Source organism: Ursus americanus, chromosome 9 (assembly GCF_024610735.1).
Source record: "Ursus americanus isolate L20-20 chromosome 9, mUrsAme1.1.p, whole genome shotgun sequence".
NCBI classification, from domain to species: Eukaryota; Metazoa; Chordata; class Mammalia; order Carnivora; family Ursidae; genus Ursus; species Ursus americanus.
In genome coordinates this window covers 38,478,119-38,505,844 of record NC_142135.1, presented here as the reverse complement: position 1 = coordinate 38,505,844, position 27,726 = coordinate 38,478,119, and the positions used below count along the sequence as shown (strand labels likewise).

The 27,726-nt window shown below is 41.1% G+C and overlaps 1 protein-coding gene across 4 annotated transcripts in view; it reads left to right on the top strand.

Moving 5' to 3' along the window:
• The first annotated feature begins 16,322 nt into the window (after positions 1-16,322).
• CPQ (carboxypeptidase Q) overlaps positions 16,323-27,726 on the top strand; it is a 439,142-nt gene continuing 427,738 nt past the window's right edge. For 3 of the 4 annotated variants that reach the window (XM_087864711.1, XM_087864710.1, XM_087864712.1), the window contains exon 1: positions 16,323-16,476. The gene's annotated coding sequence lies outside the window, so the exon portion shown is untranslated. The remainder of the gene's footprint in view (positions 16,477-27,726) is intronic. The other variant, XM_045805901.2, reaches the window with a different exon arrangement.

Sequence of the window (27,726 nt, the reverse complement as noted above, 5' to 3'; positions counted from 1 at the left end):
CCTCTTAGGAGCTTGATTCTCTAACACCGCCTCCTACTTGGCCGCAGACAGTAGCTACTGCTGAGCTCATAAGAGCATCGGTGCATCCTTACTGTGGCGATAAATGGTTGGCTGGTGGTCTTTCCTGCGTTTGGTAATTTATCTTGTGTATCTATCTGGTAATCTCTGGTGTCTATCTGGTAATCTCTCTGGACTTTTGATCCATTCCCCTGCCCACCATCTGCCTTGGCAGCTCTGGCATTTGCATTTCCTTTCGTGTGCAGTGTCACTTTTCCCCAGATTCCTAAAAAGCGAACGTAGCTGCCTATTAGTATCATCTCCTGAGGTCATGGCCAGGTGTTAAATCCCGTGTCAGCGGAAAGTGCTACCATACTAGACAAACTATCCCTTATTCATCTCTATGTTCCACCTTCCCTGATCCTGCATCTTTAGGGACAGTCCCGTATTTTCTGAATTCCTGCTGGTACATATTAGCCAGATCCTGCATCGGCTTTGGGTTACAACCTTATTCCCACACAAAATCCAGCACAGGCCATCCAGAGTCCTAATCAGACCTGCCTAAATTGAGAATTTTACTGGCTTTGAAGCTTTCCTATAGTGATTAAGGAGGGTCATCAGCCTTTTCTGCTCTCCTGTGTAGGTGATGAAAGCCTCTTTAAATGCCACCGCAGGAGTGGTCTGGCTTCCACGCTTAGCTTTTGATTATACATTAATCACTCTCGACCACTGTCTATTGCTTGAGCCCAGCCACTCAATTCCAGTGTTCTTACAATTTCTTCCACATTTCTCTAATGCATCACACCCTCTTTTTGTGCTAAAAAAAAATAAGGAAGTACTCAATGAATAAGGAAACATGCAAGGAAGGAAATTCTGGAATAGGGCTAATGGCTGCGGGCTGGTTGTCAGCCAGCAGTACTCCCAGAAGTTAGGGAAGTGAAGGCACAGAGGCATGAGGCCCTGTGGTCCGGTGGAGGACTACAAGCAGTTTAGAATTGGAGTTAGAGCTGGAACCGCGCATGTCTTCTGAGAGTTAGTCTAGTTGTTATTCTACTGAAACAAGCAGTCTTTGTGCAGTCAGGTAAGGCAGCTAGACTCCTTGCTCACAACGGGGAAAAGCCAGGCACTCTCCTGTGCTTCTCAATTACCACCACCCCTTGTCACAGGAACAGGATAGGGAAGTATAGAATAGAGGCCCCAGCAAAGTGCTTACAGCTGAGGCTTTATTCCCACACTTGGGGGAATCTCTCAGCACCAGTCACTGATGCTTCCCTGTACTGCCATGTTCAAGGGTTCCTGAACCAGCCAGCCCTTCAGGGAGACAATGGCAATGACTAGAGATTTCTCCCTTCGTCACCTCTCTCCTAAGGGGCGGAGGACACAGGGCAGCCCTAACTTCCATTTCGAGGATTGTCATCATCCACTTTCCAGAAGAGACTCAACTTTATTAAAGTATTTACTCTCACTTGTAAGTCTGTTTGAGAAGGTAATGTTTTCAATGTAAAAGTAATAAAAGTTATTTCTAGAAAAAAAAATGGACATTTCATCCACAGAAAAAGAAGAAATAAACACATTGATCTCATCACACAAAGTCAACCACTGTTTCATTTTGGTACATTTTATCCCATGCTTTTCATGATTATTTTTTACATAGTTAAAATCACATAAAGCATTTTTCCTGCTTTAGACTTTAATATTATAAAGGAAGCATTTTTTAAATTGTAATCCTTGTAAACATAATATTAAGAGGAATATTACACAGCAATGAATATATTGCCTACTTAACCATATCCTTCTTTAGGGGAAGATATATTATATATATGACAAATATATACTTATATAATTGAACAGCTATAAATATGGCCTCTCAAGTCTTTTAATTTAAAATTATATGCTGATATTTTCCGTGCATGTTATGAAAAATTATTTGTAAGTAAATTGCTGCATATTGCACTAAGTGGATGTACTGAAACTTACGAGCTATTTGGTATTATTAGTCATATGATGTATTGTTGGCATTTCGTTATACTAAATTAACCTGCTTTAATTTTGGTGTCCTTAGGATAGACTTCCAGAAGTACATTATTAGGTAAAAGAGTGTGACAAAGACTGCTAGCTTTCAACAGACCCATTGTCTCTTCTTCCTGGGCACACAACTACATTTCCCAGTGCCCTTGCAGTGAAATGTGCCCACATAGCTGAGTTCTATCCAGAGGAATGTGAGTTACTTCCAGGCATCCCCATAAAACATTACACGCACACTTCTCTGTACTCTTTCTTCTTCTGCAGAATGACCCCTGGACATCTCCATTGAATCTGGCCAAGGATCCATTATTTTCTAGATTCCGGAATGACTGTATAATTGTGTAGAGCATCTCTCCCTCCCAGTGTCCCTCCATCTCTCTCCCTCTCTTTCTCTTTCTCACACACACACTCACACAGACACACATACACACTCACAATGAGACCTGAAATAGTTCAGTAACATCACATGAACAAGAAATATACTTCTGTTTTGTTTGAGGCATTATACTTCATTTTTGGGTCAATGTTTCAGCAGCTAGCGTTAATAAAAAAATATACATTTTAAAATATCTTTGTATATTGGGCTGTTTTTTGTACTTATTTTTAAACTGCTATCTAGAAACGTACTGCAAATGCATATTCTCATCTGCAATGTATGAGAAAGCCCACATCATTGTCAGCATTAAAAATATATTTGCCACCTTGCATGAAAAGATTTATCATAATTAACTTTGCATTTTTGGATTACCAGTGAAGTTGAATATTTTTTTGTTTATTAGTCATTTGTATTTCATGATTTTTTTTCAAATATGAAAGCTGTATAATTTTTTTAAAAGCACTCAAATATATCTTTCCTTCTGTGATGCCTTTTACTGTTCTAATCTATATGTTTATAGACAATATGAAATTCATACTCTGTTGACCTGAAGAGTCAAGTTTACCTTTTTGGGGGCTAATATTTTAAAGGATACCAAACTCTAACTATATTTTAAAGGCCTAGTAAGTAATATTTCATGACCAATAATACCAAGAAAAAAAACAAGTGGATTTGGTCCTGTAATTCTGGGAAAACTGAATTGTTAATCAGATAATTGCAGAACAGCACATTCAAAACAAATACCCGGCAGTTCATTTGAAACTCTGGTGTTGGAAAACAGGGCCACCACCTGGTATATTATATATTTATTTAGTTTTGGGGAGTGTTATTTGGCTTCGATTCACTGTAATTAGGAACAGCATTATAATGGAGGTTAGCTCAACTCATATGTTGGCTTTGATTTATGTGACATGTTACCATCTTGGGTTTCTTACATGAGCTGAATGCTTTCTTCCAAATGCGGCCTCTGCCCTATAGCTGTTCTCTGCTAGAAATGGCGGAATGGGCAGTGACTCGGATTCCAGAAGTAACCCATTCCCCTCTACTTATTTTTACCTATCTCTTCTAACATGGCTCTGCTAGTCACTTTACCTTACCCTCATGGCTACCTTGGTCAGCTCAGTCTCAGCTATTATTAGGACAAACAATACAGACATTTATTGAGTCCTACTCTGTGTCAGATACTGTTCTAGGTGATGGGACTATAGTAGGTAAAGGAGTAAAGGAAAAATCCCTGTCCTTGAGGAACTTTCAGACAGTATATGATAACATAATTAAATACTATTAGATAATGTGTTAGCACATTATGTGTTAGCTATGGGAAAAAAAAAAAGTAGAGCAGGGCAAGGGTATTTGGGCTCTCTGGGGTGAGGAAGGGGCTGGCTGCAGTATTAAATGGGTGGTCAGAGTTGGCCTCATGGAGAAGATGAGATTTGAGCAAAAACTTGAAGAAAGTGAGCGAGGAGAGTTGGTCAAGATGTCTACAGAAGAGGAGCAGCCAGAGCAAAGTCCCTAAAGCAGGGGTGTTTAGGAAGTAGCAAGAAAGAAAGCAGTGGGGCTGGAGCCAAGCAACCATGGAGAAGGGAGGAAGAGATGGAGGCTACATCACGCAGTATCTTGCAGGCCATAATAAACACTTTGGCTCTTACTCTGGCACAATGAGAAGACACTGGAGGGTTTTGAACAGATGAATGACATTATCTGACTTTCACTGTAAAAGGTCCTGTTCCCATTATCATGGTTTGCATAACAAACCACCCCAAATCTTAGTGACTCAAAACAATTTATTATTATTTCTCATGGTTCTGTGAATTGACTGGGCACAGTTAGGCAGCTCTTCCTTGAGGTCTCCAGTCAGATGGCAGGTGATGCTGGCTGTTGATTCCTCAGCTCAGGCATTGGCTGGAACAGCCTCATAAAGGTTGGGTTTCTCAAACATGGACGTTGGGGGAGCACTGCAAAGGCAAGCATTCCCAGAGGCCAAGTGGAAGCTGTGAGGATTCTCATGAACCAGCCATGGAAGTCCCAGAATGTTACTTTTGCCTCATTCTATTGTTCAAGCACGTCTCAGAGGTTAGCCCAGATTTTATAAGAGGCGTTTTAGATTCCTCTTCTGCCTGGGGGATGGCAAGGTCACATTGCTAAAGAGTACATAGGATGGGAAGTATTCTGGCTATCACTGGAAAATATAAAATGCCTCAGGGTCCCTCTAGCTGCTATGATGAAAATAGATTGGGTGGTGGGGGAAAGGATGGGAAGGGGCAACTGCCAAACGCAGACTATCTAAGACAGTTATTACAATAATCTAAGCAAGAGATGATGGCAGTGTGATATGATAACAGCGGAGACAACATAAAGTCGTCAGATTCCGGATAAATTCTGAATGTAGAGCCACCATTATTTACTGATGCCTTGGATGTGGGTGTGAGAGAAAGGAGTCAAGATGTTACCAAAATTTGTTCTGGGGCAACCAGAAGGATGGAGTTGCCAACAGATGTGAAGAAGGTTGCAGGCAAAGCAGATTTGGACATGATAAGTTGAAATGTGTATTAGATATCCAAGGGGAGAACTTAAGTTAGCAATCGGCCACACAAGCTGAGAGCAAGGATGGAGAATATTTTAACACATTTAAAATCATTATGAGTCCTCTATGAGTGCCTTCTAAACTCTAAAAATCTGACAGGTTTTTATTTTCCGCATTTTAAAATGCTATATATAGCACTAATTACAATAGCCACAAACTACACACTTTCCAAATGCCCACCAACGGCAGAATGGACAATATATTGTGGAATATATAATAGAATATATATAGCAATGAGAATGAATGAATCCTAGTTATGCACAATAATATGAATGAGTCTCAAACATTTAAAAATTTTTAGGTGTTTAATTGTAGTAAAAGCATGTAACATAAAACTTTTGAAGTGTACGTTTTTAAGTACTATTCAGTAGTGTTAAGGATATTCACATTGTTATGCAACAGATCTCCAGACCTTTTTCATCCTGCAAAACTGAAAAACTATACCCATTAAACACAACTCCCCATTTCCTCCTTCAGCTAGCCCCAGGCAGTCACCATTCTACTTTCTGTGGGTCTGACTGCTTTAGATACTTCATATAAGTGGAATCATACAGTATTGGTTTTTTGCGACTGACTTACTTCTCTAAGCACAAGGTCCTCAAGGTTTATCCGTGTTGTACCATGTGACAGGATTTTCTTTCCCTTTAAGGCTGAATAATATCCCTTGTATGTACATACCACATTCTGTTTATTTATTCTTCCACCGATGGGACACTTGGGTTGCTTTCACCTCTTGGCTCTTGTGAGTAATGTCTCTATGAACATGGGTGTGCAAATAATCTTCTCAAGACTCTACTTTCAGTTCTTTTGGATATATACCCAGAAGTGGGATATCTGGCTCCTATGTTCTATTTTTACTTTTTGGAGGAACCACCATACTGTTTTCTATAGTGGCTGCACCATTTTTCATTCCCACCAGCTGTACACAAAAGTTCCAATTTTTCCATACCCTTGTCAACGTTTCTTACTTCCTGTTTTGTTTTTTTTTAAATAGTAGCCATCCTAATGGGTGTGAGGTGGTATCTCATTGTGATTTTGATTTGTATTTCTCTAATAATTAGTGATGTGAGCCTCTTTTCATGTGCTTATTGGCCATTTGTTTATTATCTTTGGAGAAATGTCTGTTCAAGTTTTTGCCCATTTTAAATCTAGTTGTTTTTTTTTTTTGGTTGAGTTGTAGTTTTTATATATTCTGAATATTAGCCCCTTACTAGATATATGATTAGCAAATATTTTCTCCAATTCTGTAGGGAGAAATTTTTATTCTGTTGATTATGTCCTTTGCTGTACAAAAGTATTTAGTTTTGATGAAGTCCAATTTATCTATTTTGCTTTTGTTCTGTGTGCTTTCGGTGTCAGATCCAAGAAATCATTACCAAACCTAATGTCATGAAATTTTTCCCTTGTATTTTCTTTTAGGAGTTTTATCGTTTTAGGTCTCACATTTAGGTTTTTAATTCATTTGAGTTATTTTTTGTATATGGTATAGGGTTAGGGTCCACTTTTATTCTTTTGCATGTGGATGCTTTCCCAACATCTTTTGTTAAAGCCACTGTCCTTCCTCACCGAGTGGTCTTGGCACCCTTGTCAAAGATCATTTGGCCATTTATGTGAGGACTTAAGTTTGGGCTTTCTATTAGGTTTTATTGGTCTATACATCTATCTTTATGCCATCAAACATATTTTTAAATGAAAGAAGCCAGGCACTAAATAACAGGAACTGTATGATGCCATTTATATAAAGTTCAAAAATGATTAAATCTAATCTACAGTGTGAGAAGTCAGTCTAAGGGATATCTTTACGGGGATGGGTGGCTGGAAAGGGATATGAGAAGGGCTTTTGGTGGTATTGGTAATACTGTTTCTCAATCTGTGTGCTGATTTTATAGGTGTGTTCACAAACATTCATTGAGTTACATACAGGTATTTGGCATTCACTTACTTTCAGAATCGTTATACTAATACAGTCTTTTTTAAAAAGTAAGCTCTTCTGTATGGTGACTAACATAACATAATAAAAAAAAAAAGAAAAAAAAAGGAAAAAGTAAGCTCTTCCCCCAATGTGGGGCTGAAACTCATAATCGCAGAATCAAAATTTACATGCTCTTCTGACTGAGCCAGCCAGGTGCCCCTATACTATTTAACACAATCTTAAATCAAAACTGGTGTATATGAATGGAGAAATATGATAAAAATCCATTGATCTTCTATTGCTTTTAATTACAATGACGTGTGCGTGTTTTCCCTTATGGGATTCAAACTTAGTTGACAAGGTAAGAGTTTCCGTGTAAGTTTCAGCCATTTGCATTCAGGTAGATTTCTTTTTTCACATAACTAAGACAGTACTTAGGAATGGATGATGAAAGAGAATAAGCAATGCTTCATATTGCATTCTTGGAAGGATCAGGGTATTAAAAAACAGAATCCAACAGAGCAATGTGAAGATCTAATTGGCTTTATTAAGTGATTCATGAATCAGGCAGCATTCCATCCAGCAAGCAGAGAGATGCTTCGGAGGAGTTGCACAGAATGGGAAGGGTTTTTTTTTGTTTGTTTTTTGTTTTTTGTTTTTTGTTTTTTTACAGGAAAGAGGGTAGGGTAAGCAAGTTATTAGCAAAAGAAAAGAAAGGATTGTTTCAAGCACCTTCATCTTTCCTTAAGGGAGAAGGCAGGGAGTCTTATCATGCAGATTAATTCATCTTCCTTTTGAGCAGTGAGATAAAGAGGACCTCTTTGTGCTGAGCAGAAAATTCCTGACTGGTCAAGACTAGTAGAGGTTGAAACTGCCCTTAGGTTAGGTGTGAAGCCCTGGAGTGGTGACTTAGCCTAGCATTAAATGACTCCATCTGGGGCCTGTGCTTTTCTTGTTAACAAAGGTAATGCTGACTTTTGTAAGTTGAGGGACAGCATCTGACTATAACACTCTCTTTAACTGTGGTATTCTGGTAATGCCTACTTTGACAAAGAAACGTTTTTCTATATTGCCAAGCTAATAAGGATAACTGGCAAAATAAAGACCCATCAGCTATTCCTGCAAGTCCGTGTCAAAGGAAAAAGAGAGTATAGACTTCAGCTGTATCTATGGTAGAGCTTCCCAACCTGCGTGCCTTGGTGTACTGAGTGCCCGGGATGAATTACAGGTACGTGGACGCACAGATTCTATTCGACCCTCAGGGTGGTCAAGCCAGGCGTGGGGAAACTGAAACTACTTGGCTGGCCAATGAAATGCCTCAATCCGTCACCCCATAATGCCCTAAAGATAACATTTTTGTTGCGTGCAGTGATATGCAAAGGGTTGGAAAGTCAGTAATGAGAAAAAATGGTAAGAAGGGACCCTAGCACCGTGAACAGTTCCACTTACAAATACAGAATTACTCCTCAATCCCGGTAGTAACTCAGGTTGCTGAGATGTGCAAGGGGGGCCTCTAAGGAAGAAAAGTGAAGATACAGTGGTTTCAAGGGAAGGCTCTAGAGTGAAACTACTTGATTTTGAATGATGGCTTTATCGCTAACCAGTTGTTTGGTAAAGTACTTGAAAAGCAAAAAGACACTGCTCCGTGCCTCAGTTTACTCATCTATGATTCATAGAAATGCACCTCATAGAATCATGTGAACATTAAACTGCATTAGCTCAGTGTTTATCATATAGTATCAAGAAAGTATTAGCTATTATTGAGTACCACCGAGTAACATTTATTGTGTCCCAAGCTTGAGTGTCAGGTTTGCTAGGAATTTTTACAAGGATTATTCAATCTAATCTGCAAAGTAGGTTTTATTATTTCCCATTTTATAGATAAAGAAACTCATACTTAGGTTAAATGACTAGCCCATGGCTACACAGCTAATAAATGGCAGAGGTAGACTTTAACTTCTAGGTCATGTAAACCCACGATGTTCAAAATGTTTTTGCTCATATAGTCCCTGGCACATTTTTTAAAAAAGATTTACTTCTATAATTTTCATTGTAAGGTTAATAGTTGCAAAGAATAAAGTTTCCAGCATGTTGTAAATATTGATGTTTCAAAATAAAACTCTTTTCTCACTCTTCTTTTTTTTTTGTTTTTTAGAGGGGAGTAGAGAGAGAAAGTATGAGTGGGGGTGGGGGTTGGGGCAAACAGAGAGGGAGAGAGAGAATCTTAAGCAGATTCCAGGCCAGGCAGAGCCCCACAGGAGGCCTGATCTCACAACCTGGAGATCATGACCTGTGCCGAAATCAAGAGTCAGAGGCCCAACTGACGGAGCTATCCAGGTGCCACTGTATCACTCTTCTAATGTATCCTGTAGAATGTAAGTTCTAATGGTTAATACCATTACTTGTGAAAAAAATTCTTGAAAAACTCTTTTTAATAGTCAAAAAGTTTGTATTGTTCCTTTCCTTCCATGAAGTTGTTTTTCCAACCTAATGACCCTCATCCAGAATTTTATCCCCCTGGTTTTTATGCTTCACAATATTTTGTTGATTGCTCTATCATACTTTTTCTCCACAATAAAAAATACACGTATAAATTTTACTTTAAAAAAGTTCCTATGTTACAGAGCTAGGACAAACAATCCTAAAATTTGTACGGAACCACGAAAGACCCCAAATAGACAAAGCAACTTTGAAAAAGAAAAGCAAAGCTGGAGGATCACGACCCGGACTTCAAGCTATACTACAAAGCTGTAGCGATCAAAATGGTATGGTACTGGTGCCAAAAAAGACACACAGATCAATGGAACAAAATAGAAAACCCAGAAATGAACTCACAAGTATGTGATCAATTAATCTTCAACAAAGTAGGAAAGAATATCCAATGGGAAAAAGACAATCTCTTTAACAAATGGTGCTGGGAAAACAGGACAGCAACACTCAAAAGAGTGAAACTGAACCACTGTCTTACACCAAACACAAGAATAAACTCAAAATGGATTAAAGACCTAGATATGAGACATGAAACCATTAAAATCCTAGAGGAGAACACTGGCGGCAACCTCTTTGACATGGGCCTTAGCAACTTCTTACTAGATTTGTCTCCTGAGGCAAGGGAAACAAAAGCAAAAATAAACTATTGGGTCTTCATCAAAATAAAAAGTTTCTGCACAATAAAGGAAATAATCAACAAAACTAAAAGGCAACTTATAGAATGGGAGAAGATATTTGCAAATGATATATCCAAACAAGGGTTAGTATCCAAAGTATATAAAGAACTTATAAAACTCAACATGCAAAAAACAAGTAATCCAATTAAAAAATGGACAGAAGACATGAACAGATATTTTTCCAAAGAAAACACACAGATGGCCAACAGACACATGAAAAGATGCTCAACATCACTCATCATCAGGGAAATGCAAATCAAAATGATAATGAGATATCACCTCATACCTGTCAGAATGGCTAAAATCAACAACACAGGAAACAACAGGTGTTGGCAAGGATGTGGAAGAAAGGGAACCCTTGTGCACTGTTGGTGGGAATGCAAACTGGTGCAGGCCCTCTGGAAAACAGTATGGAGTTTCCTCAAAAAGTTAAAAATAGAGCTACTCTATGACCCAGCAATTATACTACTAGGTATTTACCCAAATGATAGAAAAATACTAATTCAAAGAGATACATGCACCCCAGTGTTTATAGCAGCACTATCAACAACAGCCAAACTATGGAAACAGCCCAAGTGTCCATCAAATGACGTGGGATAAAGAAGATGCAGCATATATAGACAATGGAGTATTGTTATTCAGCCATAAGAAAGAATGAAATCTTGCCATTTTCAATGATGTGGTTGGAGCTATAGTGTATTATACTAAGTGAAATAAGTCAGAGAAAGACAAATACCATATGATTTCACTCACATGTGGAATTTAGGAAACAAAACAAATGAGCAAAGGGGAAAAAAGGACGGGAGAGAGAGGCAAACTAAGAAACAGACTCTCAACTATAGAGAAGAAACTTGATGGTTACCAGAGGGAGGTGGGTGGGGGATGGGTGAAACAGGTGATGGGGATTAAGAAGTGTACTTGTGATGAGTACCAGGTGTTCCACAGAACACCACGGAAGTGTTGAAACACTCAATTGTATACCTGAAATGAATATTACACTGTACATTAACTAACTGGAATTTAAATAAAAACTTTAAAAAAATTTCCTGTGCTATAATTTTTTCTCTGAATTGAATTATTCTAATTACTGATAGTAATTATTTAAATATAAATATATTGCACACTTAATAAAATAAATTTTAATGAAATTTATTAAACTATAATTCATTAAATTTTTAAAATACTTATTAAAATAAAATTTATTAAATGGGGAATAATTTATTAAATATTTATTAAATATAATTTATTAAATTTATTAATTTAAATTTTATGATTTATTAATAATTTGTTAAAATACAAATATATTACAATTTAATAAATATTGAACATAAATGTAAGCTATTGGAAATGAATCTTCGTGAGATACATGGGAGTCACAGGTGTTTCTGCAACTTTGTTTAAAGGAAATATCAAAACGCCCCTTAGCTTGGCTTCTGGGACTTTTCCCTCAGGGCAATGCATTTTGGAGAGGTGTGGGGTATGTGAGAGGAATTTTTTCTTTTGGAAAGGAGGAGAAAGGCAATTATAAAAGACACCTTTCAGGCAAATCAACGTTTGGAAGGAGACAATATGAGCTTTGAGGTTCTGGATCTTGAAACTGGTGACTTAAAACTCCGTGTCTGTCTGCCTCTTGGAAAGTACTCGAGTACTAAGATGACCGCACGCTCCTGTTGTCCTGGTGTAATTATTAAGAGTGCCCCCTGTCACTCTCTAACTATCTCAGTTTGGATGATATTATTGGTCACCCCATTAAGTCCTTTCAGCTTTCCCAAGGGAACACGTATTCACATTTGAAGACCACTCATATAAACCAGGAGGTGCCTGACTTATTTCCTATTTCTTTCTTTCTTGCTAAATTTCTACAATATGTTGTATACCTGTTTTGTGCCACACATCATCAGTTACCTTGACATCCATTTTGTCATTGTAGCATCAGAATTGTCATGTGAGGTATTTTTATTGTACTCTTCTTTTCCTTTTTTGCAGAGAAGAAAGCTGAAAACCCAGAGAGTTTAAATGACCAGTCACAGCTAAAAAGTGGGTAACTCAGAATCCACGCCCTGTCTCCCTGTCTTTAAAGTCTCTGCTTATCATCAAGGCCAGCCCCCAGGCCCCCAGCGCAGGGCACACTGGCTTGTGTGGTTGGTTCCCTTCTCTGGGATGTGGGGTCCCACCTTCTGAAACCTCCTCCAGGCTCTCTTTCATAGTCTTCCCTCCACACTGTCTCTTCATCTCTGTCCTGATTCTGTTCATCAGCATCTCTTCTCTGGGTGGCTACACTATGCCCGACCCATTTGGTCGGCATAGTGCTGTATATGTGAATATTTGACTAAGGTCAGTCTCCCCCTTTGAACACTGTAAGCCCCAGGGTGGCAGGAACTGTCTGATTGCCCCACCTTTATATCCTCAGCGGCAAGCTCTTCAAAATGCTAACTTCACCATACCACAGACCCACTTAAGCCAGTTTGGTGCCTCCCATAAGGATAAAGCCTGAACCTTACCAAGATTTACAACACTCTTTTCCAATGGACGTGTCAGCCCCTCTGAACGTTCTCCTTTCCTTCTCCACCCCCCTACGCCTTGTCAGTCTGTTCCACACATGTGTCTACCTCCCAAACCTGTCTTCCACTCGTATTTCAAATCCCAGCTTCGATCCCTAAGCAGCTTTCCTGGGCTCTGTGCACCAGTCTCTGCCCCACTACTCTGGGGCCCATCCGGTGGTGTGCTGGAGCCAGCTGGTACAACCCGTCAAAGCCAATTGCTCACATCACTTCCTGCTTCAGTGTTGCGTGATGTCATATTGGCATTTCGAAATTGGCCATGGAGGGAGTATTTATGCCATAGAAGTTGGCAAATGGTACAAATCAGGTCTTTTTTTTTTTAATTGGTTGGTAAACATTAAGCAGCACAATACTGTGACCCTCCAAAGTTTTCATAACACTCTTCATTTCTTCATTTCTTCAGTGAATATTTATTCACTGCCTACTCTGGGTCAGATACCATTGTCGCCGCTGAGGATATAAAGGTGGGGCAATCGGACAGTTCCTGCCATCCTGGGGCTTACAGTGTTCAAAGGGGGAGACTGACCTTAGTCAAATATTCACATATACAACATAAAATAATTATGTTAAAAACAAAAAATGCTTTAATGTGTCAGAAGATATTTGCCCTAGTCTAAGAAGATTTTCCTGAGCTAAAAATCTAAAGGCTGATTTTGGGTTGAGGAAGGAACAAGGTGAGGGAATAGCACTGCAGGCCGAAGGAACATGTGCTGTGGTCAGAGAGAGCAGGAACCTCAGGAGCAAAGGAAAGTGAACAAGTGTGGCTAGGAGGGGGCTGGGAAGCTTGGTGGGAGAGGCAGGTGCAGAGCGAAGGCCACACAGAGTTTTGAAGGCTCTACTAAGGAGTTTCACTTTTATCCTAAGAGGAGTAGAAAGGCATTGAAGTGTTTTCAGCAGGAAGACCACCTGGTGTAATGGAAAATCAGTACAATGCGATGGTTGAGAAATCAAGTCTGGAGCCAGGTTACCTGGCTTGGGAATGCTGACTCTGCTGCTTGCTAGTATCTTACTAGTAATTTCTCTGTGCTTCAGTTTCCTCCTGGGTTAAATGGTGATAAAATAATACCTACTCTATAGGGCTGTTTATGAGATTGTAAAGCTCTGAGAACAGTACTTGGCATATCATAAGTGCTTTGGAAGTGCTAGTTCAATTAAATAAATACAAATATCTTTGACATGATACCTGAATGTCCTGGGTATCTGTGATCTAACGGGGGATGCAGACATAAATAATTATAACGTGAAGTAAGCACAAAAGATATGGTAATAAAAAGATAAGGAGAAGCTTGCTTTCCAGGGGTTGTTATGAGCAGAATTGAGGGCATAAAGGATGTTCCTGTTGGAGAAAGCAGCACTAAGAGCCTTAGAGTTACACAAATATCACAAATGTCACTCTGAAGCTTAAAGCCTAGTGTAGGAAACAGATGTGAAAGAAAACCAACAGGGAAAAATATATTGTAGAAGTACAAGCAAGGAGTGATTAACTTTAACTCCAAAGCAAATGGGAGGTTTCATGAAGGTGGGCCAGCATTGTGGATGACTGCATGGGCTCTGGAATCAGGTTGGCTCAGTTTAGAATGCTAACTTTGCACCTTACTAGTTGTGTGATTTGACTTCTTTAATCCTCAATGTCCTGCTTGCTAAAGCAGGAATAATAATAATAATAATAATAATAATAATAATAATAATACCTAGCTCATAGGGTTGATAAAAATTCACAGTTAATGCATGAAAAGTCTTAGCATAGAGCACTCAATAAACATTAAGTTATTATTACTATTACATTATGAGATGAACTTTGAATGAGAAGGACTTTGATCAGCACTAAAGGAGTAACATGAGAAAAGGTCCAGAAGTTGAAAAGCATCTGACACATTTAAAGAACAGCAGTCAGTGCCGCTTAAAGTGTGATGATCACTGCCAATCTGTGAACTGTTCTTACTGGTCCACAATGAGATAAATATAGATATTGAGAGTAACCATTTAGAAATTAGAAGAAAACAAATTTTACACTTGTATACTTGTTGTACACTCATAATGAAAACTGGGGCTTGTAGTTTTTGTGCCTTATTTCCACTTTTTCTAGCAAGTTTTTAAAGATTAATTGGTTTGAGAGAGAGAGAGAGAGAGAACTCGAGCAAGCAGGGGGGAGGGGGGAGGGGGGAGGGGAGAATCCTCAAGCAGATTCCCCACTGAGCCCGGAGCCCAGGTTGGGGGGCAGATTCTCAGGACCCCGAGATCACAACCTGAGCCCAAATCAGGAGTCTGCCCACTTAACCCACTGAACCACCCAGGCGCCTCTGTAGCAAGTTTTTAATTGCATCTTACAAAAATAACAGTCCATGACTGATTGAAAAGAATAAAAACTTGTCCTGTGCCCCAGATAGTTTTGAGAAAAAAGTAATTCAATGAGGCTGGATATAGCACCACAGAGATGAACCCGCAAGAGTGGGTCAGAATCACATTGTGAGGAACTTCTAGGAACCTTGAATGTCTCAAAGTTCATACTTTATTCCACGGGCAACAGGGTTAATAAAAGTTCACAGAGATTATTAACTAAGGGTTATGCGTATATAGGTAAATGGACATTGCATGCTTTACACTTTTTTCCCCCAGTGAGCATGTCGTTTTTCTCTTTTATTTTTTATTAAAAGATTTTTTTTTCTGGTTATGAGAGACCTGAATTGCTCTGTGTTTCACAAAGATAACTGTTTGTATTTGATAAGAGTGTGCTTAAACAAAGAAATTCAAATTTATCAAAACATAATACGTTGAAAATACCTGAGCACACTCTCTGTGACCAGGAATGCGTGTGACTTGTTGAGATAAGCTACACCAGGTGCTCAGATGAGTGTCTTTTGTTCCTGGGCACCCTCTGACAAATAATGCATAAACGGAAGAGAATCGACTCACCCTGATCTCGCAGCTTGGGTTATCCCCTGCACGACTAACCCCACCACCTCTCTAGCAATCCTGCAGCGGGCCAAATGGGAGAATAACGTTGGTTTGTTTGTTGTTGTTGTTTTAAAAGATTTTATTTATTTATTTGCCAGAGAAAGAGCACAAGCAGGGGGAGTGGCGGGCGGAGGAAGAAGCAGGATTCCAAAGCAGGACTCCATCCCAGGAGTCTGGGGTCGGGACGTGAGCTGAAGGCCGACCCTGAACTGGCTGAGCCACCCAGGCCTGGGAGAGGGGGGATAACGGTTTAATAATCAGCGTTTGACAGCAAAGCCTGGGGTTCCAGCCTTCGTTTGCCAGGCTCGGAGACAGGCCCTAACCCGTCACGTTCTCCTTTCAGCCTCACAGCCCCGTCCTTCCCTACCTGCACAGCCACTCATCAAAGCACAGGTCGCCTCTGCCGTCTTTCGCCTTACCTGAGGCTACACACTTTCCGAAACACCCGGTGGCCCAGAACCCCAGGCCGTGGGGACCCGCCAGGGTGGGAGGGCGGCTCCTGAGTCTCTTCCGTCCCTCTATAAACAAGCAGGGGCTAGGGGCGCAGGGCCCAGCCTGTGACTCTCAATTTTCCGACGGGCGCCAGAACTCAGAAGGTGAGGAGCCATCCGGTCGACCTGTGGCCCTCTGGTCGCCTGAGCCCGAGGCCCCCTGGCGTTCTGGAGGCGGAGTCCCGGCCGCCGTGCCCCCCGCACCCCCGACCCCGGTGCCCCCCAGCCCCTCGGCAGGCAGCGCCGAGCCTTTCCGCCCGCGGCGCAGTGGGGGCAGGGCCGCAGTCACCAGACGGCGCGGAGGGCTCCGGGCGCGTCAGGGGTGTGGCCGCCGCCACCTGAAAGCTGGGCCGCAAGTCTGGCCCCGGGTGCCGCCGCCGCCGCCGCCGCCGCCAAGAGGCCCCACAGGTGCGTTCGCCTCAGCCCGCCGTTCCCGCGGGCGGCGGGGTCGAGGCCCGGGCTCTTTCCGCGGGCGGGCTGAGCGGGTGCGGGCCCCGGGGATGGCCTTGCAAGTCGCCCATTCGTGGGAGCGACGGACGGACGGGGCTGGGAGGCCACGGGGACGCGCGGGCCGTGCGGCTTCCGTGACGACGGAGGACCGGGCCCAGAAACGGGAAGCCGAGCGCCGGCGTCGGAATGGAGGAGGATGCTGCGGAAGTGCCGCGGGCGCGGCGGCGGCGGGGCCTTGCCCAGAGCGGCGCCCTCCCGCAGGCCGCGGGGCTGCCCTTCCACCGTCTGCAACGGGCGCCCCTCTTCCCTAGGCCTCCAGGGCGCTTTATCCGAGCTCCTTGGAGTTGTTTTCCCGCCGTTTACCTTGTGCTTTCGCTTTTGGTGTGCGCGCCTAGGCTCCGCTCAGACTCCTAATCACGAGGGCAGAGCCTGGCTGGCTCGGGAGGGACTCGGTGGTGCTCCCTAAGCCGTGGAAGGCATGGGCCAGTGCCCGCGAAACAGAACTGATGAGTGGACACTCAGTAGGTGCATGCCAGCCTAGGAAGGAATACAGTGCAGGCAGGGAAGACGGGTGTACTACAGCTCATCTTCTGGTGGGTTGATTTCCAAAAAGTTGTGCTAATGTTGCACTCTCGTAAATCGAGCCATTCACTTAGAAGGAACTTTATTTTATACTGTTTTTAAGGAAATAATCACCGGAAGCGCCCCCTCATATTTCCAGTTTGGGTAGATTTTTGTAAATGCGTTGATTAAAATACGCCGGGGATTTTTCTTGCTTGTGTTTTGTTTTCTGCTGCGGACTTTTGAAGAATCATCGTCACTGTAATATTATTTACTGTATTTCTGTAAGATAAGGGTGAATCTAGAGGTAGAAACGCATGACTCTGATTTTAGTAACTTGTTTGTAAAATCAGACATTTCTCTTGAATTCAAGTTTGTGAAGAATCTTGTTTGTTTTCCTGAGATAGGTACTGGCTGATTAGTGAGTGGCTGAAGAAGGCTGAATGTAGCCCAGAGAGGAAAATGAGAGACATTTGCCTGGGCGGATGCTTTGGAAGTAACATAGGCTGAGTCTGGTTAATACTATTGGTCACTGCATCAGTTCTCTAGGTTCCCAGACTTGAGTTCCAGAAAAGCCAGATGACTTTGGACTTGTCATTTGATCTTTGTAGGTCTCAGTTTCTTAATCTCCCAAGATGAGGGAGGGTTGGTGGGGCCCTTTCCTGAGTTAGGCTTCTAGGATTCTCTTTCATCAGGGGTCAAAGGTGAAATGTAGGTGACTTCATGGAATTCTGCTCACTTCAGCCTGTCTGTTTGGGATTCTGTAGAATCTTGGCCCTACTTTCTTCTCTGCAAATTACAGCTTATTCCTTATTCTTCTCCGCATCTGTTGCAAAAGGATCTGGGGGTTCAAGAAGAGAATAATAGACTCCTGGCTGGCTGGTGGGGAGAAGGAGAGGCAAGACTTTACTCCGCGTTGCCGGAGGCTCCTGGGCCTGGGTCTAACTTGTTTCCAGTGCAGCCCAGACTGACAGTGCCATATATCTCCAGTGTATCTGGGGAATTATATCACTATTAATTTGCATGCATTTGAAATTAGTTATTATAGATCACAACATTTTGGAGCTGGAAGGGCCTTAGAGATTTTTTTAATGGCACTTAAAAAGTCATTTTACAAACATATTAAAATATTTTTTGCATGCTACATTTAACAAACACAAAGTCCCAAACGTGTTAAGTAAAATAAAATTAATGTTACCTACTTCAGTTATTTCAAGTCTATTGGGAGAAGTGGGGCCAAAAGTGGTACTTGGTGAAAAAGACCAACTTTCTTGAACTCTTTTCCCAAAGAGCCATTTATGAGGTCATGTGTTGTTCAGGCATGGAATGTAACAAAAGTTGATATTTATGGGTCACTGACCATGCAGCAAGCACTGTTATGTTTAATTTTTTTATTTATATTACCCCATTTAATCCTTACTATAAACCTAAGAGCTAGATAGTATTGTGATTCCCATTCAACCTTCCTAAGTAGAAACTGCTTGGAAAATGGGAAAGTCAAGTACTCAAAATATAGACAGTTGGAGTCAGGGTTTCTGCCAGAAACATAGGCAGTCTCTGCTAGGAGAGTCTGTGTCATGTTAGAAAATGAGGTCTCTGTGTATGTTCTGGGATATGTATATATAACTCTGGGGCATTGTGGGTAAATGAATTTAGGATGGGGGCTTGGGGATGGAATGATTAAGACTGAATTATAGAGAATTGGTTGTTATATCATTTTGAAAATTATTGAATTCCACTGGGACTCTGGTAGACTCTGATACATTGACCTAAATGCACATGCATCCTAATTTTCAACATGTTCAGACTTAACCAATTTAGGGAGTGTAAAATGGGTGACATCAAGAGCTAGCATCAGCTTAAGAGCTTTGGACTGTGAGTACAGAGCATTATTATTTCCCGGGCTAGCTTTGTGTCCTTGTTAAGGCTTTGCCTCCCAACCTCCTTTATAAGAACAACAACTCCTATTGCAGGAAAAGTACAACAGCTCTATCCCTGTAATCCAGGGATAAGATTGCAGGACCCTTATAAGTAATTGATGAGAACAAAAAGAAGAAAAGAGGGGCCCATAAAATAAGTGGAAAATTATTTTATTTCTTCTTTGTCAGTCAAGTTTAGCTTCATGGAAGGCAGAGACCTATGGTGGCCGCTTGAAAAACTGAGAGCACATGCCAGTTTGATTTAGCTCAGGAGGCTGAAACTTTCTGCCCTGAAGGCTGGTGTGATAGAATAGACCTTCCCATTGCTCACAATATTATGAAAAAAACATTAAAGCAACAATTTTTATTACTTGCCCTGGAGCTAGAGCTTTAAAATGTACTTTCCTCTCCCCCTACCCTCCCTAAACCACTTAGCTTTTAAAAACAAACAACCCATTCATGTGTTTGCCTCAGTCAGATTATTAGTCCTTTCTCTTTACTCCTAGGCCCTGTTCCTTTAATGCAGTGGAAAAAGTAGGACCTGTGTGCTTCTAGGTCTCTGGAATTTTTTCTTTAGTTATTATTTTATTTAGCACATGTTAATTTTGGTGGCCATTTATTGAGTGTGTACTGTGTGTCGGATTAAGATGAATGAGATACAGATTTTAATTAGGAAAGTGACCATTCTGCAGATAACTGCCCTATAGGGTGATGTTAAAGTGGGGGCATTCGTTCTCCTAGCAAAGAGATATGGTTAGAGCTGGGGAAGACTTCAGAAGGCAGGTGAGTTTTGACCTTGATTTTGAAGCCTGAGGGCCAAGAGGAGGGAGAAGGGCATTCCAGGCAGAGAGAACTACATTGGCAAGGCCTGGCAAGGATGAACGTGGCGTTCTCTGGGGAGAGATGGGAGTTCTGTGTGGCCTCAGTAGAGAGATCGTGTGAGGGTGGGGCCATGTTATCTAGATTTTTTTTTTTTAAAGATTTTATTCATTTATTTGATAGAGAGACAGCCAGCGAGAGAGGGAACACAAGCAGGGGGAGTGGGAGAGGAAGAAGCAGGCTCACAGCAGAGGAGCCCAATGTGGGGCTTGATCCCAGAACGCCGGGATCACGCCCTGAGCCGAAGGCAGATGCCCAACGACTGCGCCACCCAGGCGCCCCATGTTATCTAGATTTTATCACAGCGTGGATACTCTGTTTCAGAGTTTTTTTTAAGCAGAGTTTTTCATCAGAGGAGTTTTATGATTGGATTTTCTTTAGAAAATAGCTCCAGCAATAATGCTTTGGAGGAACTGGAGATGGAAAAGCCAGGAGGCTGGAAGACCATGAGGCTGCCGTTGCTATAGCCCAGATGAAATAGGGGAAGGGTCTAAACTAGCACAGGTTTGAAAGATATTCAGGAAGTAGAGAGGGCAGGATTTAATGACCAGCTGGATATGGGAAATAGGGCCGAAAAGAATTCTGAGGTTTGGGATTTGCTTGGCTGGAAGAATGCAGATGCCACTAAAGAGACTAATCAATATAAGATGACGAGGAGGTTTCAAGAGAAAAGCAGTGAGTAGAGACAACTATGGGACATCCAGGGGAGACTCCTAGTGTACAGCCTTGACTGTAGCTGCACTGCGACATCATACAGTTGGGACCTGCCAAGCATTGCCACTGGTCCTCAGTCTGAAAAGAAAAATCAATTCAATAAATCTCTTAAAAAGAAGGAAAAAGAAAACCATGTTGGACTTGGCTAATGACCATTGCATCACATTTCATGTGTTTGTTAGAACTCCAATTCTTATGTAAGTTCCAGTGAAGGAAAAGAAGTTGGACACTCAAAGCGTAAGGGATTACTATAAGCCACCAAAAGAAACCGAAATAGAGTGACATAGACAGGAGTGGTTCAAAGGAACGCAGGTAAGCAAATGGCAGGAGTGTAGCAGAGAGGACCGATCGCTGTCGACACAGGTGTAGGCAGACTTGGAATATAGAGAAGAAATTTGAGCAGGCTCTTCCAAATAACTGTATTTCTTTAATGGTAAGAATATCACAGGCTTTGGTTTCTTCTCTTATTCAGCTTGTCAGGAAGAGACAAATAGGAGATTGTTCAGAGGTGCTGGGCAAAGGGTTTGATCTTACTTTGCAGAGAAAGTGTTGGGAGACTTTGAACTAAGGGAAGAATAAAAGAGGTAGAGTAAGATAAAATGAAAAGGATAATGATTAGGAGGAACTCTCAGAACATTTAATGAGTTCTATGACCAATAGTTGCTAACAAAGAAAAAGGGAGATTGATATAGTGTTCCCTTAGTGTTGTGGTATTAGACTTGCTTGGAAAAAAGACTACATTAGCATGGCACCTTATATTTAAGAAGAATTTTTACATTTGATTGTTATATGAACCCTGAAAAGTAGGTACAGCCAGGCACTATTACCTTTCTTTTATAACTTAAAAATCTGAGTATTAAGCAGGCTGTAGTTTGCCTCAGCTCTGCTAGCTGGCAAGAGCTCCAAGCCTTCTGACTTCCAGTCTGCTGCTCTGTCTGTTGTATCAGAGCCTTGCTTTGCCTTGGAACCCTGGCCTTTTATAGTGTGTCCCCTCCACCCCCTAACTGTGTCACGTCATGTAAAAGTAAAGCAGATGATATTTGAAGGCCAACAAAGCCAAGATTTCTCAGGATGAGGCAGTGATAGAAAGTATCTTTAGCACCAATTCTGCTATATACTGTGGGGATGGTCATGAAGGATTGTATATAGAGAATATTTGTAGAAATCTAATGATACTTTCAATGCAATAAGAGAATCTACAATATGTCTTAATAATTAAATCTTTCATGAGGCAAATAACCCCTTTATAAAGTGAACAATTAATCACTCCTTAATATATTTGTCTAGAGAAATCCAGACTTTCAAATATGGGGTTTGCTTAAAGCAAGACACATCTGCAGGAAGCTACATCTATGTTGATTGTATTATATGTTGAAGACTTTTCTAATTTGAGTATCGTGTATGGAAATGGGGAACTGGAGTTGGATCCCTTAATCATTAGAGACCATTGTACATAATGATTTGCAGTTAAATCCATCTAGCTACCTTTACTGCTTACAAAGCATGGACAAATAGGACATTGGGTAGGGTGAAGCTCAGCTGGGAAATAGAAAAGCCCAGCACTGGCACTGCCCTGGTGTGATGGTGGGACCCACAAGAGGCAGTCGTGAATGTAAATGTAAACAGAATCGGCCAGGGTAGGGAAACCAGAGACTCTTATGGGCCTTAAATTCTACATCATTTTTAAAATGAAATCAGCTATAATTCCAAGGAAAGAGTATTAACACTAGATCCAGGCTTGTTTTATGTTATTGAAAGATAAAATCTGTAAGGAAGACAGAATAGTTGTGACTTTTTATGGGCCAAGCATTTAAAAATACTTACTCTCAAAATATATAAAGGAAATTGTCAGAAGTGCGAGAAGATGACCAGTTTATAGGAATACCTTAAGATCTGTTGTTACAGGGCAAACGAAATAGGCACAAAAGGTAAATGGTAGGATTTGAATAATGTAACTAATGAAGTTGAAGAATATAATTCATAAGGACGAACAGGGATATAGGAAGTTCCAATAATATGACATTCTTAATATTAATAAGATAATACAGTTATTTATATGTGAATATATATGTGTGTGATGTATATATGTGCACATTATATAGGTCTCTCTTATTTTTATCATATATACATATATATATATATAAAATCTCTTATTTGCAGAAAATTCATTTCTTCCTTGGAACATTTATGAAAGATTGTTAAAAAAAAGTCAAATGAAGATTTCAGTGAATTCTAGAGTCCTGCTGGCCTAGTGCCTCTGTTTTCAGTTAGTTTTGGACTAGGTTGAAACAACAAAAAGAAAACATCCTCTTTCTTTCATGGTGCTGTCAAGGCACTCATGTAGTCATCTGCCACCTTCGTATATACATGTCCTTTTTGTGCCCAGAACATCATTTTGAGATTCTGTTACCATTATCAAAATATATCGGGTCTGTGTTATCCATGTCTAATCCAAAGATGCACTTGTTACATTTGATTAAGTGTTGTAAATCATCAATGCCATGTGTATTATATTGCAAAATTTACTGTCTCAAACATTTGGCTGTTTTTTAACAGGGTTTTTCTTTTCACTAGCTTTTCTGAACTAAAGTTTACAGAAAACCCGGGGCCATAGGAAGAGTAGAGAATCTATGGAGGGTCGCCAACCCCAGTTAAGCTCTTTGAGACGCAGAGGGCAAATCCTGGAAGTCTGCACTATTCTGACATTTCATTACCTACTCATTCTAAATTTTAGAGTTTACTACTTAAACAAATCACTCAGTAGCACCCATGTTCTCTAGAGTTTAATGGTTGAGAATATGGGCCAGTTTCCTGTGTTTAAATCTCAGCTCTGCCAGCAACACCTGTGTGACCTTGGACCAATTACATAGGCTCTCTATGCCTCATTTTCTTCATTTGTAACATGAAAATAATGATTATAACTGCTTGTGTCCATGCCCTATTCCCCGGAACCCATGACTATGATAGATTATGTGGCAAAGGAGAATTAAGGTTGCAGATGGAATTAAGATTGCTAACTATCTGACCTGAAAGTAGAAAGATCATCTTGGATTATCTGGGTGGGCCCAATTACCAGTGGAAGAAGGAGCAGAAGAGGAGTCAGAGAGTTAGGGAGATGTGACTATGGAAGACTGGCCAGAGAGATGCAATATTGTCTGCTTTGAAGATGGTGGAAGGAGGCCATGAGACAAGGAATGAGGGTGGCCACCTGAAGCTGGAAAAAGGCAAACATCCCCTTCTAGAGCCACCAAAAGGAATGCAGCCCTGCCAGCACTTTGATTTTTACCTGGGGGGGGGGGGGGTTCCCATGTTGGACTTCTGACCTACAGAACTGTAGGTTAATAGGTTTATTTTATTTAAGCCACCAAGTTTGTGGTAATTTGTTCCAGCAGCAATAGAAAAAATAATGCATTTTTCTGTAGGTTTGTTGTGGGCTTAAGAAATGTAAACATTTAGGACAGGCCTGCCACACCGGAAGTGCTCAGTCAATATCAGCCACTATTGTTATATTGATTGGTAGTTTAGTTTCCCTTCTGTCTTTGCTCCTTTGTCATAGTTGTCTTATGATTCTCTAAGATTGCTGGAATCCCCGGTGCCCTCAACCTGACCCGCACGGTGGCCTGAGGTGTTTCTCACTCTCACGGTAGTCCAGACTCAGTGTCCAGCACTCTGTCAACATTACCACGCAGGTATTCTTACCAGTTTAAGGCTCCAGTGGCTTCTGCTCCAGGTAAGCTGGTCTGGGCTTTACCTGTCTCTGGGTTTACCTGTCTCTTCAGATTTTAAGGTGGTGGTTTACTCTGCATCCTTAGTTCCCTGCTAGGCCCAAGGAAAGTTGATGCTTTTCAGTTTGTTCAGTTTCCTTTATTGTGGTAAGGACAGGGGTGATGACTTTCAAGCTTTTACGTTTTGGGGCTGAAATTGGAAGTGAGGGCAATGCTCTCATTACCCTGTGGCTTTAAGGAGCTCCTCTGTACTCAAGAGAGCTTCATCTCTACACTTGAATTCTCTCTGATTTCTCTTCTCTGGTTTTTAACTCATCAGCAGTTTCATTCCCAAATATGCTCTCTCTGTGTTTTGTCTTGTGGTTAATGGCACCTCAATCAATGGGATTATAGGTAATGTGATGTGTCTGAAATACAGGGTACAAAACGGGCTCAAAATCTGGGAGGTTATCCTTAACTCCCCTTTTCCTCATCCTCCAAAATTACTAAGTTAGCAAATGCTGTTTATGTCTACCTGTTATAGTTCCTAAATTTTTCTGTCTCCCCCCTCTCACCATCCTTTCTGTCACTGCCCTAGTCATACCCCTTATTGTCTCTTGCCTTGCCCAGGCAGAATCTTTTAAACCACTTTATCCTCCATGCTGCCTCAAGAGTTGGATCATAGGCTGGGTCGTATTACTTCCCTCCTTGAAAGACCTAAGGTTTGAGAAATTGTCTGTGGAACAAAATCTAAACACCTAGTATGGCATTTAAGGTTCTTAAAAATCTGGCATTAAATATATTTCTGGGTGCATTCTTCACTTACTGTGTTAGTTTGCTAGGGCTGCCATCACAAATACCGCGGACTGGGGGACTTACGTAGCAGAAGATGATTTTCTCATGGTTCTGGAGGCTGGAGGTCTGAGATTAAGGTGCCAGCAGGTTTGGTTTCTTCCCGGGCCCCTCTCCTTGGCTTGCAGTTGGTTATCTTCTCGCTGTTTCCTCACAGTCTTTTTTCTGTTCACACATATCCCTGGTCTGTCTGTGTGTCCGAATAGTCTCTTCTTATAAAGACCCAGTCAGATTGTACCAGGGCCCACCTTAATGCCCCCATTTTAATTTAATGACCTCTTTAAAGGCCCTGCCTCCAAATAGAGTCATTTTCTGAGGTACCGGATTAGGACAGGACTTCTACATACACATTTTGGTGGCGGGGGCGGGGGGTGGGGCACAGTTCAGCCCATAACACCTCCTATATTTCTCCATGTATTCTGTATGTGTTGTACCCAGTCTCATCCTGAGTGCACGTCATGACCTGGGAAAATTTTAAAAAATACTGATTCCTAGGTGCTCCTTAACTGTAGGTCCTGAATCAGTAAGTGTGAAAGGGGACCGGAAATACATTTGTTGTGTGCATGTGTGTGTATTTCAATTTCTCCCCAGTGCATTATAACACCCCAGCTTCCCTAGACTTCTTATCGTTTCTGGGGAAATTATAATTGTTCAGACCTTTGCTCATGGTTGTTCTTTGACTAGAAATACCCTTCCCACTATACAGCTATGAAAATTAATGTGTCCTATAAGGTTGAGCTGAAATACCATCTTCTCTGTTATTTCTTCCTCATTCTCTCCTGTGATAATCCTTCAGTACTTTATCATGACTTTATTGTAAGTACATGAAAATTTCTTTCCTTCTGTATGATAGTCATTTGCCTTCCTCTTTCACTAGCTTCCTGAGGCCAAGGATGACATATTCCTTCTTTCTATATATCTGAAATGTTTGCCGTTGCTGTGAGCATAGTAGGTAATCAATCAATGTTTGTAGTATGAATGAGTGAACTCATTAGTAAATGATCATAATTTTTATGGCTTTTTATACAGTGAAGACCATTGGATAAAAAATAAGCTTATCAAATGCAAAACAAGTGACAGGATTTTTATTTTTTAATAATTCTTGGAATGATTGCATCACCTAAGACCTGGTTTCTCGGCAGGGATCTAGAGTCTGGCATTTTCTTTTTGTTAGTTTTTCAAAAACGACTAAAACTTCAACACTCTACTGTCTAGAGCTGGAGTAATCACTTGCCAAATCATTTCTCCAAAGCCTTTTCTGAACCAGGACAGGCAGTTGCGGAGATTGGCGGGAGGAGGACTGATGTCTACTCACCGGGGTGGAAGGGGGAAGAAGGACTGTGCTTTGAAAACACAGATAAGCCTGTGGATGTGGAAATTTACAAGGCTCAGAGAGCCCTGAAACATCTTTAAAAGCCGAGCCCAGCAGAATAATGGGAGGCTGTGTGCTGGCTTGGCATTGGAGCCTGTCTGGCACAAACTACACTGTAAACAACTCTTCAAACATTTGCATCTGCATACATGACATTAGATTTTCAAAATGTCCAATTAAACACTTGTCAATGGAAGAAATGTTTGTTTCCTCAGCTGACCCGGTGTCAGCCTGGCCTTTCTGATGGGGAAGCACTTCAGCTGATACTGTTGTGTGCTCTTCCTTTCTGGACCTGATCTCGTCCCTCTTGTTCAGACAGAATTCTTCTTGAAAGCCGTGGAGACTCTGCCAAGCTCGGGACCATGGGATTAGGTTAAGTGACTGAAGAAAAATACCGAGGCTATGAGTGCTTCTCAAACCCAGGAAAACCTCCTCAGTGCTTTCGTTTCTTTTGCACAATTCTAAACTCTTGGTGCTTGAAAATTTATAAAAGTGATAGCAGCTGAGAGAAAGAGAAAAGGGCATTGCTGCTATGTGGTGTTTTGTTTTTTAAATATAATTCTCCTAAGGGCTGGATTTATTTTTTCAACATTTCAACGAGTCTGTTTTGAAGGAGTGTTAATAGTGGTGTTGTGTGTGTCTGTGCGTGCAGTGTGCTGATGTCCCTACCCTTAAGTCGCTGTGATTGATCCGGCAGTGAAGGTTTTGGAGCTATGATGTAGAAACACAGGGGAAGAAAGGAAGGAAAGAAGGGAGAAGAATTAAATTTAGATCATTTGTTAGAAAAGTTCAAGTTGTATACGGAAATAGAAAGCTGTGTGACCTTAAGCAAATTTCCCAATACTGGCCTCAGTTTCTTAATCTGTAAAATAGGGGATATGCTACCAAAAGCATCAAAGGTTATTGTTAAGATTAAGTAAAAATGATTGCTGTGAACTGCTTCCAGTGGCACTGCCACATTGTAAGTGCTCAACAGACATTAGCTAATAATGAAATACTCTTTAGACAGAAGAAGTTTAAGCATTCTTGTGTGGTAAAGGGAAGGAGCCAAAGAGAGGGAGAAAAATTAAATAATTGGTATAGTATGAATAGAGAATTTGGCTTTGCAAAGGAGGGTGGGCAATTCTTTCACTGGAGCATGAGCTGAGAAGGGCTGTGTAAAGGGATAGAAAAATTTTGAGTTGAGGATGAAGAAAGCCAAGCCATC